Source organism: Symphalangus syndactylus, chromosome 21 (assembly GCF_028878055.3).
Source record: "Symphalangus syndactylus isolate Jambi chromosome 21, NHGRI_mSymSyn1-v2.1_pri, whole genome shotgun sequence".
Taxonomy (NCBI): Eukaryota; Metazoa; Chordata; class Mammalia; order Primates; family Hylobatidae; genus Symphalangus; species Symphalangus syndactylus.
In genome coordinates this window covers 93,239,310-93,254,563 of record NC_072443.2, presented here as the reverse complement: position 1 = coordinate 93,254,563, position 15,254 = coordinate 93,239,310, and positions in this window count along the sequence as shown.

The window sequence follows — 15,254 nt, the reverse complement described above, 5'->3', positions numbered from 1 at the left end:
AGTGTTCAGAACTGCGCAATCAAAAGTATGGTTTAACTCTGTTAGCTTAATGAACATATCAGAAATAAGTTTCACAAAAAGCTTCTGTGTAGTTTTTATTTGAAGATATTATTTTTCCCAATATAGGCCTCTTAGCGCTCAGAATGTCCAATTGCAGTTTCTACAGAAAGAGTGTTTCAGAAAGGCTCAATCAAAAGTAAGGTTCAACTCTGTTAGTTGAATGAACAGAACAGAAAGAAGTTTCATACAATGCTTCTGTGTAGTTTATATTTGAACATATTCTTTTTTCCACTATTAGCCACTTAGCGCTACGAATGTCCAGTTGCATTTTCTACAGACAGAGTGTTTCAAAACTGCTCAATCAAAAGTATGGTTTAACTCTGTTAGCTGAATGCTCAGATCAGAAAGAAGTTTCACAGAATGCATCTGTGTAGTTTATATTTGAATATATTCCTTTTTCCACTACTAATCTCTTAGTGCTCCAAATGTCCAGTTGCATTTTCTACAGAAAGAGTGTTCAGATCTGCTCAATCAAAAGTATGGTTTAACTCTGTTAGCTGAATGCACAGATCAGAAAGAAGTTTCACAGAATGATTCTGTGTAGTTTATATTTGGAGACATTCCTTTTTCCACTATTACCCTCTTAGCGCTCGGAATCTCCACTTGCATTTTCTACAGAAAGGGTGTTTCAGAACGGCTCAATCAAAACTAAGGTTCAACTCTTTTAGTTGAACAAACAGAACAGAAAGAAGTTTTACACAATTCTTATGTGTAGTTTTTATTTGTAGACATTCTTTTCCCCAATATAGGCCTCCTAGCGCTCAGAATGTCCAATTGCAGTTTCTACAGAAAGAGTTTTTCAGAACGGCTCAATCAAAAGTAAGGTTCAACTCTGTTAGTTGAATGCACAGAACAGAAAGAAGTTTCATACAATGCTTCTGTGTAGTTTATATTTGAACATATTCTTTTTTCCACTATTACCCACTTAGCGCTACGAATGTCCAGTTGCATTTTCTACAGACAGAGTGTTTCAAAACTGCTCAATCAAAAGTATGGTTTAACTCTGTTAGCTGAATGCTCAGATCAGAAAGAAGTTTCACAGAATGCTTCTGTGTAGTTTATATTTGAATATATTCCTTTTTCCACTACTACGCTCTTAGCGCTCCAAATGTCCAGTTGCATTTTCTACAGAAAGAGTGTTCAGATCTGCTCAATCAAAAGTATGGTTTAACTCTGTTAGCTGAATGCACAGATCAGAAAGAAGTTTCACCGAATGATTCTGTGTAGTTTATATTTGAAGACATTTCTTTTTCCACTCTTACCCTCTTAGCGCTCCGAATCTCCACTTGCATTTTCTACAAAAAGAGTGTTTCATAACTGCTCAATCAAAAATATGTTTTATCTCTGTTAACTGAATTTACAGATTAGAAATATGTTTCACAGAATGCATCTGTGTAGTTTTTATTTGAAGATATTCTTTTTCCCAATGTAGGCCTCTTAGCGCTTAGCATGTCCAATTGCAGTTTCTACAGAAAGAGTGTTTCAGAACGGCTCAATCAAAAGTAAGGTTCAACTCTGTTAGTTGAATGCACAGAACAGAAAGAATTTTCACAGAATGCTACTGTGTAGTTTATATTTGAATATATTCCTTTTTCCACTATTACCCTCTTAGCGCTCCGAATGTCCACTTGCATTTTCTACAGAAAGAGTGTTCAGAACTGCGCAATCAAAAGTATGGTTTACCTCTGTTTGCTTAATGAACATATCAGAAATAAGTTTCACACAATGCTTCTGTGTAGTTTTTATTTGAAGATATTATTTTTCCCAATAGAGGCCTCTTAGCGCTCAGAATGTACAATTGCAGTTTCTACAGAAAGAGTGTTTCAGAAAGGCTCAATCAAAAGTAAGGTTCAACTCTGTTAGTTGAATGCACAGAACAGAAAGAAGTTTCATACAATGCTTCTGTGTAGTTTATATTTGAACATATTCTTTTTTCCACTATTACCCACTTAGCGCTACGAATGTCCAGTTGCATTTTCTACAGACAGAGTGTTTCAAAACTGCTCAATCAAAAGTATGGTTTAACTCTGTTAGCTTAATACTCAGATCAGAAAGAAGTTTCACAGAATGCTTCTGTGTAGTTTATATTTGAATATATTCCTTTTTCCACTACTACTCTCTTAGCGCTCCAAATTTCCAGTTGCATTTTCTACAGAAAGAGTGTTCAGAGCTGCTCAATCAAAAGTATGGTTTAACTCTGTTAGCTGAATGCACAGATCAGAAAGAAGTTTCACAGAATGATTCTGTGTAGTTTATATTGGAGACATTCCTTTTTCCACTATTACCCTCTTAGCGCTCCGAATCTCCACTTGCATTTTCTACAGAAAGAGTGTTTCAGAACGGCTCAATCAAAACTAAGGTTCAACTCTTTTAGTTGAACAAACAGAACAGAAAGAAGTTTCACACAATTCTTCTGTGTAGTTTTTATTTGTAGACATTCCTTTTCCCAATATAGGCCTCTTAGCGCTCAGAATGTCCAATTGCAGTTTCTACAGAAAGAGTGTTTCAGAACGGCTCAATCAAAAGTAAGGTTCAACTCTGTTAGTTGAATGCACAGAACAGAAAGAAGTTTCATACAATGCTTCTGTGTAGTTTATATTTGAATATATTCTATTTTCCAATATTACCCACTTAGCGCTACGAATGTCCAGTTGCATTTTCTACAGACAGAGTATTTCAAAACTGCTCAATCAAACGTATGGTTTAACTCTGTTAGCTGAATGCTCAGATCAGAAAGAAGTTTCACAGAATGCTTCTGTGTAGTTTATATCTGAATATATTCCTTTTTCCACTACTACGCTCTTAGCGTTCCAAATGTCCAGTTGCATTTTCTACAGAAAGAGTGTTCAGATCTGCTCAATCAAAAGTATGGTTTAACTCTGTTAGCTGAATGCACAGATCAGAAAGATGTTTCACCGAATGATTCTGTGTAGTTTATATTTGAAGACATTCCTTTTTCCACTATTACCCTCTTAGCGCTCCGAATCTCCACTTGCATTTTCTACAAAAAGAGTGTTTCATAACTGCTCAATCAAAAATATGTTTTATCTCTGTTAACTGAATTTACAGATCAGAAATAAGTTTCACAGAATGCATCTCTGTAGTTTTCATTTGAAGATATTCTTTTTCCCAATGTAGGCCTCTTAGTGCTTAGCATGTCCAACTGCAGTTTCTACAGAAAGAGTGTTTCAGAACGGCTCAATCAAAAGTAAGGTTCAACTCTGTTAGTTGAATGCACAGAACAGAAAGAATTTTCACAGAGTGCTACTGTGTAGTTTATATTTGAATATATTCCTTTTTCCACTATTACCCTCTTAGCGCTCCGAATGTCCACTTGCATTTTCTACAGAAAGAGTGTTCAGAACTGCGCAATCAAAAGTATGGTTTAACTCTGTTAGCTGAATGCTCAGATCAGAAAGAAGTTTCACAGAATGCTTCTGTGTAGTTTATATTTGAATATATTCCTTTTTCCACTATTACGCTCTTAGCGCTCCAAATGTCCAGTTGCATTTTCTACAGAAAGAGTGTTCAGATCTGCTCAATCAAAAGTATGGTTTAACTCTGTTAGCTGAATGCACAGATCAGAAAGAAGTTTCACCGAATGATTCTGTGTAGTTTATATTTGAAGACATTACTTTTTCAACTATTACCCTCTTAGCGCTCCGAATCTCCACTTGCATTTTCTACAAAAAGAGTGTTTCATAACTGCTCAATCAAAAATATGTTTTATCTCTGTTAACTGAATTTACAGATCAGAAATAAGTTTCACAGAATTCATCTGTGTAGTTTTTATTTGAAGATATTCTTTTTCCCAATGTAGGCCTCTTAGCGCTTAGCATGTCCAATTGCAGTTTCTACAGAAAGAGTGTTTCAGAACGGCTCAATCAAAAGTAAGGTTCAACTCTGTTAGTTGAATGCACAGAACAGAAAGAATTTTCACAGAATGCTACTGTGTAGTTTATATTTGAATATATTCCTATTTCCACTATTACCCTCTTAGCGCTCCGAATGTCCACTTGCATTTTCTACAGAAAGAGTGTTCAGAACTGCGCAATCAAATGTATGGTTTAACTCTGTTAGCTTAATGAACATATCAGAAATAAGTTTCAAACAATGCTTCTGTGTAGTTTTTATTTGAAGATATTATTTTTCCCAATATAGGCCTCTTAGCGCTCAGAATGTCCAATTGCAGTTTCTACAGAAAGAGTGTTTCAGAAAGGCTCAATCAAAAGTAAGGTTCAAGTCTGTTAGTTGAATGCACAGAACAGAAAGGAGTTTCATACAATGCTTCTGTGTAGTTTATGTTTGAACATATTCTTTTTTCCACTATTACCCACTTAGCGCTACGAATGTCCACTTGCATTTTCTACAGACAGAGTGTTTCAAAACTGCTCAATCAAAAGTATGGTTTAAATCTGTTAGCTGAATGCTCAGATCAGAAAGAAGTTTCACAGAATGCTTCTGTGTAGTTTATATTTGAATATATTCCTTTTTCCACTACTACTCTCTTAGCGCTCCAAATGTCCAGTTGCATTTTCTACAGAAAGAGTGTTCAGATCTGCTCAATCAAGAGTATGCTTTAAATCTGTTAGCTGAATGCACAGATCAGAAAGAAGTTTCACAGAATGATTCTGTGTAGTTTATATTTGGAGACATTCCTTTTTCCACTATTACCCTCTTAGCGCTCCGAATCTCCACTTGAATTTTCTACAGAAAGAGTGTTCCAGAACGGCTCAATCAAAACTAAGGTTCAACTCTTTTAGTTGAACAAACAGAACAGAAAGAAGTTTCACACAATTCTTCTGTGTAGTTTTTATTTGTAGACATTCCTTTTCCCAATATAGGCCTCTTAGCGCTCAGAATGTCCAATTGCAGATTCTACAGAAAGAGTGTTTCAGAACGGCTCAATCAAAAGTAAGGTTCAACTCTGTTAGTTGAATGCACAGAACAGAAAGAAGTTTCATACAATGCTTCTGTGTAGTTTATATTTGAACATATTCTTTTTTCCACTATTACCCACTTAGCGCTACGAATGTCCAGTTGCATTTTCTACAGACAGAGTGTTTCAAAACTGCTCAATCAAAAGTATGGTTTAACTCTGTTAGGTGAATGCTCAGATCAGAAAGAAGTTTCACAGAATGCTTCTGTGTAGTTTATATTTGAGTATATTCCTTTTTCCACTACAACTCTCTTAGCCCTCCAAATGTCCAGTTGCATTTTCTACAGAAAGAGTGTTCAGATCTGCTCAATCAAAAGTATGGTTTAACTCTGTTAGCTGAATGCACAGATCAGAAAGAAGTTTCACAGAATGATTCTGTGTAGTTTATATTTGGAGACATTCCTTTTTCCACTATTACCCTCTTAGCGCTCCGAATCTCCACTTGCATTTTCTGCAGAAAGAGTGTTTCAGAACGGCTCAATCAAAACTAAGGTTGAACTCTTTTAGTTGAACAAACAGAACAGAAAGAAGTTTCACACAATTCTTCTGTGTAGTTTTTATTTGTAGACATGCTTTTTCCCAATATATGCCTCTTAGCGCTCAGAATGTCCAATTGCAGTTTCTACAGAAAGAGTGTTTCAGAACGGCTCAATCAAAAGTAAGGTTCAACTCTGTTAGTTGAATGCACAGAACAGAAAGAAGTTTCATACAATGCTTCTGTGTAGTTTATATTTGAATATATTCTATTTTCCAATATTACCCACTTAGCGCTATTAATGTCCAGTTGCATTTTCTACAGACAGATTATTTCAAAACTGCTCAATCAAACGTATGGTTTAACTCTGTTAGCTGAATGCTCAGATCAGAAAGAAGTTTCACAGAATGCTTCTGTGTAGTTTATATCTGAATATATTCCTTTTTCCACTACTACGCTCTTATCGCTCCAAATGTCCAGTTGCATTTTCTACAGAAAGAGTGTTCAGATCTGCTCAATCAAAAGTATGGTTTAACTCTGTTAGCTGAATGCACAGATCAGAAAGAAGTTTCACCGAATGATTCTGTGTAGTTTATATTTGAAGACATTCCTTTTTCCACTATTACCCTCTTAGCGCTCCGAATCTCCACTTGCATTTTCTACAAAAAGAGTGTTTCATAACTGCTCAATCAAAAATATGTTTTATCTCTGTTAACTGAATTTACAGATCAGAAATAAGTTTCACAGAATGCATCTGTGTAGTTTTCATTTGAAGATATTCTTTTTCCCAATGTAGGCCTCTTAGTGCTTAGCATGTCCAACTGCAGTTTCTACAGAAAGAGTGTTTCAGAACGGCTCAATCAAAAGTAAGGTTCAACTCTGTTAGTTGAATGCACAGAACAGAAAGAATTTTCACAGAGTGCTACTGTGTAGTTTATATTTGAATATATTCCTTTTTCCACTATTACCCTCTTAGCGCTCCGAATGTCCACTTGCATTTTCTACAGAAAGAGTGTTCAGAACTGCGCAATCAAAAGTATGGTTTAACTCTGTTAGCTTAATGAACATATCAGAAATAAGTTTCACACAATGCTTCTGTGTAGTTTTTATTTGAAGATATTATTTTTCCCAATATAGGCCTCTTAGCGCTCAGAATGTCCAATTGCAGTTTCTACAGAAACAGTTTTTCAGAAAGGCTCAATCAAAAGTAAGGTTCAACTCTTTTATTTGAATGCATAGAACAGAAAGAAGTTTCACACAATGCTTCTGTGTAGTTTATATTTGAAAATATTCTTTTTTCCACTATTACCCACTTAGCGCTACGAATGTCCAGCTGCATTTTCTACAGACAGAGTGTTTCAAAACTGCTCAATCAAAAGTATGGTTTAACTTGGTTAGCTGAATGCTCAGATCAGAAAGAAGTTTCACAGAATGCTTCTGTGTAGTTTATATTTGAATATATTCCTTTTTCCACTACTACTCTCTTAGCGCTCCAAATGTCCAGTTGCATTTTCTACAGAAAGTGTGTTCAGATCTGCTCAATCAAAAGTATGGTTTAACTCTGTTAGCTGAATGCACAGATCAGAAAGAAGTTTCACAGAATGATTCTGTGTAGTTTATATTTGGAGACATTCCTTTTTCCACTATTACCCTCTAAGGGCTCGGAATCTCCACTTGCATTTTCTACAGAAAGAGTGTTTCAGAACGGCTCAATTAAAACTAAGGTTCAACTCTTTTAGTTGAACAAACAGAACAGAAAGAAGTTTCACACAATTCTTCTGTGTAGTTTTTATTTGTAGACATTCTTTTTCCCAATATTGGCCTCCTAGCGCTCAGAATGTCCAATTGCAGTTTCTACAGAAAGAGTGTTTCAGAACGGCTCAATCAAAAGTAAGGTTCAACTCTGTTAGTTGAATGCACAGAACAGAAAGAAGTTTCATACAATGCTTCTGTGTAGTTTCTATTTGAACATATTCTTTTTTCCACTATTACCCACTTAGCGCTACGAATGTCCAGTTGCATTTTCTACAGACAGAGTGTTTCAAAACTGCTCAATCAAAAGTATGGTTTAACTCTGTTAGCTGAATGCTCAGATCAGAAAGAAGTTTCACAGAATGCTTCTGTGTAGTTTATATTTGAATATATTCCTTTTTCCACTACTACGCTCTTAGCGCTCCAAATGTCCAGTTGCATTTTCTACAGAAAGAGTGTTCAGATCTGCTCAATCAAAAGTATGGTTTAACTCTGTTAGCTGAATGCACAGATCAGAAAGAAGTTTCACCGAATGATTCTGTGTAGTTTATATTTGAAGACATTCCTTTTTCCACTATTACCCTCTTAGCGCTCCGAATCTCCACTTGCATTTTCTACAAAAAGAGTGTTTCATAACTGCCCAATCAAAAATATGTTTTATCTCTGTTAACTGAATTTACAGATCAGAAATAAGTTTCACAGAATGCATCTGTGTAGTTTTTATTTGAAGATATTCTTTTTCCCAATGTAGGCCTCTTAGCGCTTAGCATTTCCAATTGCAGTTTCTACAGAAAGAGTGTTTCAGAACGGCTCAATCAAAAGTAAGGTTCAACTCTGTTAGTTGAATGCACAGAACAGAAAGAATTTTCACAGAATGCTACTGTGTAGTTTATATTTGAATATATTCCTTTTTCCACTATTATCCTCTTAGCGCTCCGAATGTCCACTTGCATTTTCTACAGAAAGAGTGTTCAGAACTGCGCAATCAAAAGTATGGTTTAACTCTGTTAGCTTAATGAACATATCAGAAATAAGTTTCACACAATGCTTCTGTGTAGTTTTTATTTGAAGATATTATTTTTCCCAATAGAGGCCTCTTAGCGCTCAGAATGTCCAATTGCAGTTTCTACAGAAAGAGTGTTTCAGAAAGGCTCAATCAAAAGTAAGGTTCAACTCTGTTAGTTGAATGCACAGAACAGAAAGATGTTTCATACAATGCTTCTGTGTAGTTTATATTTGAACATATTCTTTTTTCCACTATTACCCACTTAGCGCTACGAATGTCCAGCTGCATTTTCTACAGACAGAGTGTTTCAAAACTGCTCAATCAAAAGTATGGTTTAACTCTGTTAGCTGAATGCTCAGATCAGAAAGAAGTTTCACAGAATGCTTCTGTGTAGTTTATATTTGAATATATTCCTTTTTCCACTACTACTCTCTTAGCGCTCCAAATATCCAGTTGCATTTTCTACAGAAAGAGTGTTCAGATCTGCTCAATCAAAAGTATGGTTTAACTCTGTTAGCTGAATGCACAGATCAGAAAGAAGTTTCACAGAATGATTCTGTGTAGTTTATATTTGGAGACATTCCTTTTTCCACTATTACCCTCTAAGCGCTCGGAATCTCCACTTGCATTTTCTACAGAAAGAGTGTTTTAGAACGGCTCAATCAAAACTAAGGTTCAACTCTTTTAGTTGAACAAACAGAACAGAAAGAAGTTTCACACAATTCTTCTGTGTAGTTTTTATTTGTAGACATTCTTTTTCCCAATATAGGCCTCCTTGCGCTCAGAATGTCCAATTGCAGTTTCTACAGAAAGAGTGTTTCAGAACGGCTCAATCAAAAGTAAGGTTCAACTCTGTTAGTTGAATGCACAGAACAGAAAGAAGTTTCATACAATGCTTCTGTGTAGTTTATATTTGAACATATTCTTTTTTCCACTATTACCCACTTAGCGCTACGAATGTCCAGTTGCATTTTCTACAGACAGAGTGTTTCAAAACTGCTCAATCAAAAGTATGTTTTAACTCTGTTAGCTGAATGCTCAGATCAGGAAGAAGTTTCACAGAATGCTTCTGTGTAGTTTATATTTGAATATATTCCTTTTTACACTACTACGCTCTTAGCGCTCCAAATGTCCAGTTGCATTTTCTACAGAAAGAGTGTTCAGATCTGCTCAATCAAAAGTATGGTTTAACTCTGTTAGCTGAATGCACAGATCAGAAAGACGTTTCACCAAATGATTCTGTGTAGTTTATATTTGAAGACATTCCTTTTTCCACTATTACCCTCTTAGCGCTCCGAATCTCCACTTGCATTTTCTACAAAAAGAGTGTTTCATAACTGCTCAATCAAAAATATGTTTTATCTCTGTTAACTGAATTTACAGATCAGAAATAAGTTTCACAGAATGCATCTGTGTAGTTTTAATTGAAGATATTCTTTTTCCCAATGTAGGCCTCTTAGCGCTTAGCATGTCCAATTGCAGTTTCTACAGAAAGAGTGTTTCAGAACGGCTCAATCAAAAGTAAGGTTCAACTCTGTTAGTTGAATGCACAGAACAGAAAGAATTTTCACAGAATGCTACTGTGTAGTTTATATTTGAATATATTCCTTTTTCCACTATTACCCTCTTAGCGCTCCGAATGACCACTTGCATTTTCTACAGAAAGAGTGTTCAGAACTGCGCAATCAAAAGTATGGTTTAACTCTGTTAGCTTAATGAACATATCAGAAATAAGTTTCACACAATGCTTCTGTGTAGTTTTTATTTGAAGATATTATTTTTCCCAATATAGGCCTCTTAGCGCTCAGAATGTCCAATTGCAGTTTCTACAGAAAGAGTGTTTCAGAAGGGCTCAATCAAAAGTAAGGTTCAACTCTGTTAGTTGAATGCACAGAACAGAAAGAAGTTTCATACAATGCTTCTGTGTAGTTTATATTTGAACATATTCTTATTTCCACTATTACCCACTTAGCGCTACGAATGTCCAGTTGCATTTTCTACAGACAGAGTGTTTCAAAACTGCTCAATCAAAAGTATGGTTTAACTCTGTTAGCTGAATGCTCAGATCAGAAAGAAGTTTCACAGAATGCTTCTGTGTAGTTTATATTTGAGTATATTCCTTTTTCCACTACCACTCTCTTAGCCCTCCAAATGTCCAGTTGCATTTTCTACAGAAAGAGTGTTCAGATCTGCTCAATCAAAAGTATGGTTTAACTCTGTTAGCTGAATGCACAGATCAGAAAGAAGTTTCACAGAATGATTCTGTGTAGTTTATATTTGGAGACATTCCTTTTTCCACTATTACCCTCTTAGCGCTCCGAATCTCCACTTGCATTTTCTGCAGAAAGAGTGTTTCAGAACGGCTCAATCAAAACTAATGTTGAACTCTTTTAGTTGAACAAACAGAACAGAAAAAGTTTCACACAATTCTTCTGTGTAGTTTTTATTTGTAGAGATTCTTTTTCCCAATATATGCCTCTTAGCGCTCAGAATGTCCAATTGCAGTTTCTACAGAAAGAGTGTTTCAGAACGGCTCAATCAAAAGTAAGGTTCAACTCTGTTAGTTGAATGCACAGAACAGAAAGAAGTTTCATACAATGCTTCTGTGTAGTTTATATTTGAATATATTCTATTTTCCAATATTACCCACTTAGCGCTACGAATGTCCAGTTGCATTTTCTACAGACAGAGTGTTTCAAAACTGCTCAATCAAACGTATGGTTTAACTCTGTTAGCTGAATGCTCAGATCAGAAAGAAGTTTCACAGAATGCTTCTGTGTAGTTTATATCTGAATATATTCCTTTTTCCACTACTACGCTCTTAGCGCTCCAAATGTCCAGTTGCATTTTCTACGGAAAGATTGTTCAGATCTGCTCAATCAAAAGTATGGTTTAACTCTGTTAGCTGAATGCACAGATCAGAAAGAAGTTTCACCGAATGATTCTGTGTAGTTTATATTTGAAGACATTCCTTTCTCCACTATTACCCTCTTAGCGCTCCGAATCTCCACTTGCATTTTCTACAAAAAGAGTGTTTCATAACTGCTCAATCAAAAATATGTTTTATCTCTGTTAACTGAATTTACAGATCAGAATTAAGTTTCACAGAATGCATCTGTGTAGTTTTTATTTGAAGATATTCTTTTTCCCAATGTAGGCCTCTTAGCGCTTAGCATGTCCAATTGCAGTTTCTACAGAAAGAGTGTTTCAGAACGGCTCAATCAAAAGTAAGGTTCAACTCTGTTAGTTGAATGCACAGAACAGAAAGAATTTTCACAGAATGCTACTGTGTAGTTTATATTTGAATATATTCCTTTTTCCACTATTACCCTCTTAGCGCTCCGAATGACCACTTGCATTTTCTACAGAAAGAGTGTTCAGAACTGCGCAATCAAAAGTATGGTTTAACTCTGTTAGCTTAATGAACATATCAGAAATAAGTTTCACAAAATGCTTCTGTGTAGTTTTTATTTGAAGATATTATTTTTCCCAATATAGGCCTCTTAGCGCTCAGAATGTCCAATTGCAGTTTCTACAGAAAGAGTGTTTCAGAACGGCTCAATCAAAAGTAAGGTTCAACTCTGTTAGTTGAATGCACAGAACAGAAAGAAGTTTCATACAATGCTTCTGTGTAGTTTATATTTGAACATATTCTTATTTCCACTATTACCCACTTAGCGCTACGAATGTCCAGTTGCATTTTCTACAGACAGAGTGTTTCAAAACTGCTCAATCAAAAGTATGGTTTAACTCTGTTAGCTGAATGCTCAGATCAGAAAGAAGTTTCACAGAATGCTTCTGTGTAGTTTATATTTGAATATATTCCTTTTTCCACTACTACTCTCTTAGCGCTCCAAATGTCCAGTTGCATTTTCTACAGAAAGAGTGTTCAGATCTGCTCAATCAAGAGTATGCTTTAAATCTGTTAGCTGAATGCACAGATCAGAAAGAAGTTTCACAGAATGATTCTGTGTAGTTTATATTTGGAGACATTCCTTTTTCCACTATTACCCTCTTAGCGCTCCGAATCTCCACTTGAATTTTCTACAGAAAGAGTGTTTCAGAACGGCTCAATCAAAACTAAGGTTCAACTCTTTTAGTTGAACAAACAGAAGAGAAAGAAGTTTCACACAATTCTTCTGTGTAGTTTTTATTTGAAGACATTCCTTTTAACAATATAGGCCTCTTAGCGCTCAGAATTTCCAATTGAAGTTTCTACAGAAAGTGTGTTTCAGAACGGCTCAATCAAAAGTAAGGTTCAACTCTGTTAGTTGAATGCACAGAACAGAAAGAAGTTTCATACAATGCTTCTGTGTAGTTTCTATTTGAACATATTCTTTTTTCCACTATTACCCACTTAGCGCTACGAATGTCCAGTTGCATTTTCTACAGACAGAGTGTTTCAAAACTGCTCAATCAAAAGTATGGTTTAACTCTGTTAGCTGAATGCTCAGATCAGAAAGAAGTTTCACAGAATGCTTCTGTGTAGTTTATATTTGAATATATTCCTTTTTCCACTACTACTCTCTTAGCGCTCCAAATATCCAGTTGCATTTTCTACAGAAAGAGTGTTCAGATCTGCTCAATCAAAAGTATGGTTTAACTCTGTTAGCTGAATGCACAGATCAGAAAGAAGTTTCACAGAATGATTCTGTGTAGTTTATATTTGGAGACATTCCTTTTTCCACTATTACCCTCTAAGCGCTCGGAATCTCCACTTGCATTTTCTACAGAAAGAGTGTTTTAGAACGGCTCAATCAAAACTAAGGTTCAACTCTTTTAGTTGAACAAACAGAACAGAAAGAAGTTTCACACAATTCTTCTGTGTAGTTTTTATTTGTAGACATTCTTTTTCCCAATATAGGCCTCCTTGCGCTCAGAATGTCCAATTGCAGTTTCTACAGAAAGAGTGTTTCAGAACGGCTCAATCAAAAGTAAGGTTCAACTCTGTTAGTTGAATGCACAGAACAGAAAGAAGTTTCATACAATGTTTCTGTGTAGTTTATATTTGAACATATTCTTTTTTCCACTATTACCCACTTAGCGCTACGAATGTCCAGTTGCATTTTCTACAGACAGAGTGTTTCAAAACTGCTCAATCAAAAGTATGTTTTAACTCTGTTAGCTGAATGCTCAGATCAGGAAGAAGTTTCACAGAATGCTTCTGTGTAGTTTATATTTGAATATATTCCTTTTTACACTACTACGCTCTTAGCGCTCCAAATGTCCAGTTGCATTTTCTACAGAAAGAGTGTTCAGATCTGCTCAATCAAAAGTATGGTTTAACTCTGTTAGCTGAATGCACAGATCAGAAAGACGTTTCACCAAATGATTCTGTGTAGTTTATATTTGAAGACATTCCTTTTTCCACTATTACCCTCTTAGCGCTCCGAATCTCCACTTGCATTTTCTACAAAAAGAGTGTTTCATAACTGCTCAATCAAAAATATGTTTTATCTCTGTTAACTGAATTTACAGATCAGAAATAAGTTTCACAGAATGCATCTGTGTAGTTTTAATTGAAGATATTCTTTTTCCCAATGTAGGCCTCTTAGCGCTTAGCATGTCCAATTGCAGTTTCTACAGAAAGAGTGTTTCAGAACGGCTCAATCAAAAGTAGGGTTCAACTCTGTTAGTTGAATGCACAGAACAGAAAGAATTTTCACAGAATGCTACTGTGTAGTTTATATTTGAATATATTCCTTTTTCCACTATTACCCTCTTAGCGCTCCGAATGACCACTTGCATTTTCTACAGAAAGAGTTTTCAGAACTGCGCAATCAAAAGTATGGTTTAACTCTGTTAGCTTAATGAACATATCAGAAATAAGTTTCACACAATGCTTCTGTGTAATTTTTATTTGAAGATATTATTTTTCCCAATATAGGCCTCTTAGCGCTCAGAATGTCCAATTGCAGTTTCTACAGAAAGAGTGTTTCAGAAGGGCTCAATCAAAAGTAAGGTTCAACTCTGTTAGTTGAATGCACAGAACAGAAAGAAGTTTCATACAATGCTTCTGTGTAGTTTATATTTGAACATATTCTTATTTCCACTATTACCCACTTAGCGCTACGAATGTCCAGTTGCATTTTCTACAGACAGAGTGTTTCAAAACTGCTCAATCAAAAGTATGGTTTAACTCTGTTAGCTGAATGCTCAGATCAGAAAGAAGTTTCACAGAATGCTTCTGTGTAGTTTATATTTGAGTATATTCCTTTTTCCACTACCACTCTCTTAGCCCTCCAAATGTCCAGTTGCATTTTCTACAGAAAGAGTGTTCAGATCTGCTCAATCAAAAGTATGGTTTAACTCTGTTAGCTGAATGCACAGATCAGAAAGAAGTTTCACAGAATGATTCTGTGTAGTTTATATTTGGAGACATTCCTTTTTCCACTATTACCCTCTTAGCGCTCCGAATCTCCACTTGCATTTTCTGCAGAAAGAGTGTTTCAGAACGGCTCAATCAAAACTAATGTTGAACTCTTTTAGTTGAACAAACAGAACAGAAAAAGTTTCACACAATTCTTCTGTGTAGTTTTTATTTGTAGAGATTCTTTTTCCCAATATATGCCTCTTAGCGCTCAGAATGTCCAATTGCAGTTTCTACAGAAAGAGTGTTTCAGAACGGCTCAATCAAAAGTAAGGTTCAACTCTGTTAGTTGAATGCACAGAACAGAAAGAAGTTTCATACAATGCTTCTGTGTAGTTTATATTTGAATATATTCTATTTTCCAATATTACCCACTTAGCGCTACGAATGTCCAGTTGCATTTTCTACAGACAGAGTGTTTCAAAACTGCTCAATCAAACGTATGGTTTAACTCTGTTAGCTGAATGCTCAGATCAGAAAGAAGTTTCACAGAATGCTTCTGTGTAGTTTATATCTGAATATATTCCTTTTTCCACTACTACGCTCTTAGCGCTCCAAATGTCCAGTTGCATTTTCTACGGAAAGATTGTTCAGATCTGCTCAATCAAAAGTATGGTTTAACTCTGTTAGCTGAATGCACAGATCATAAAGA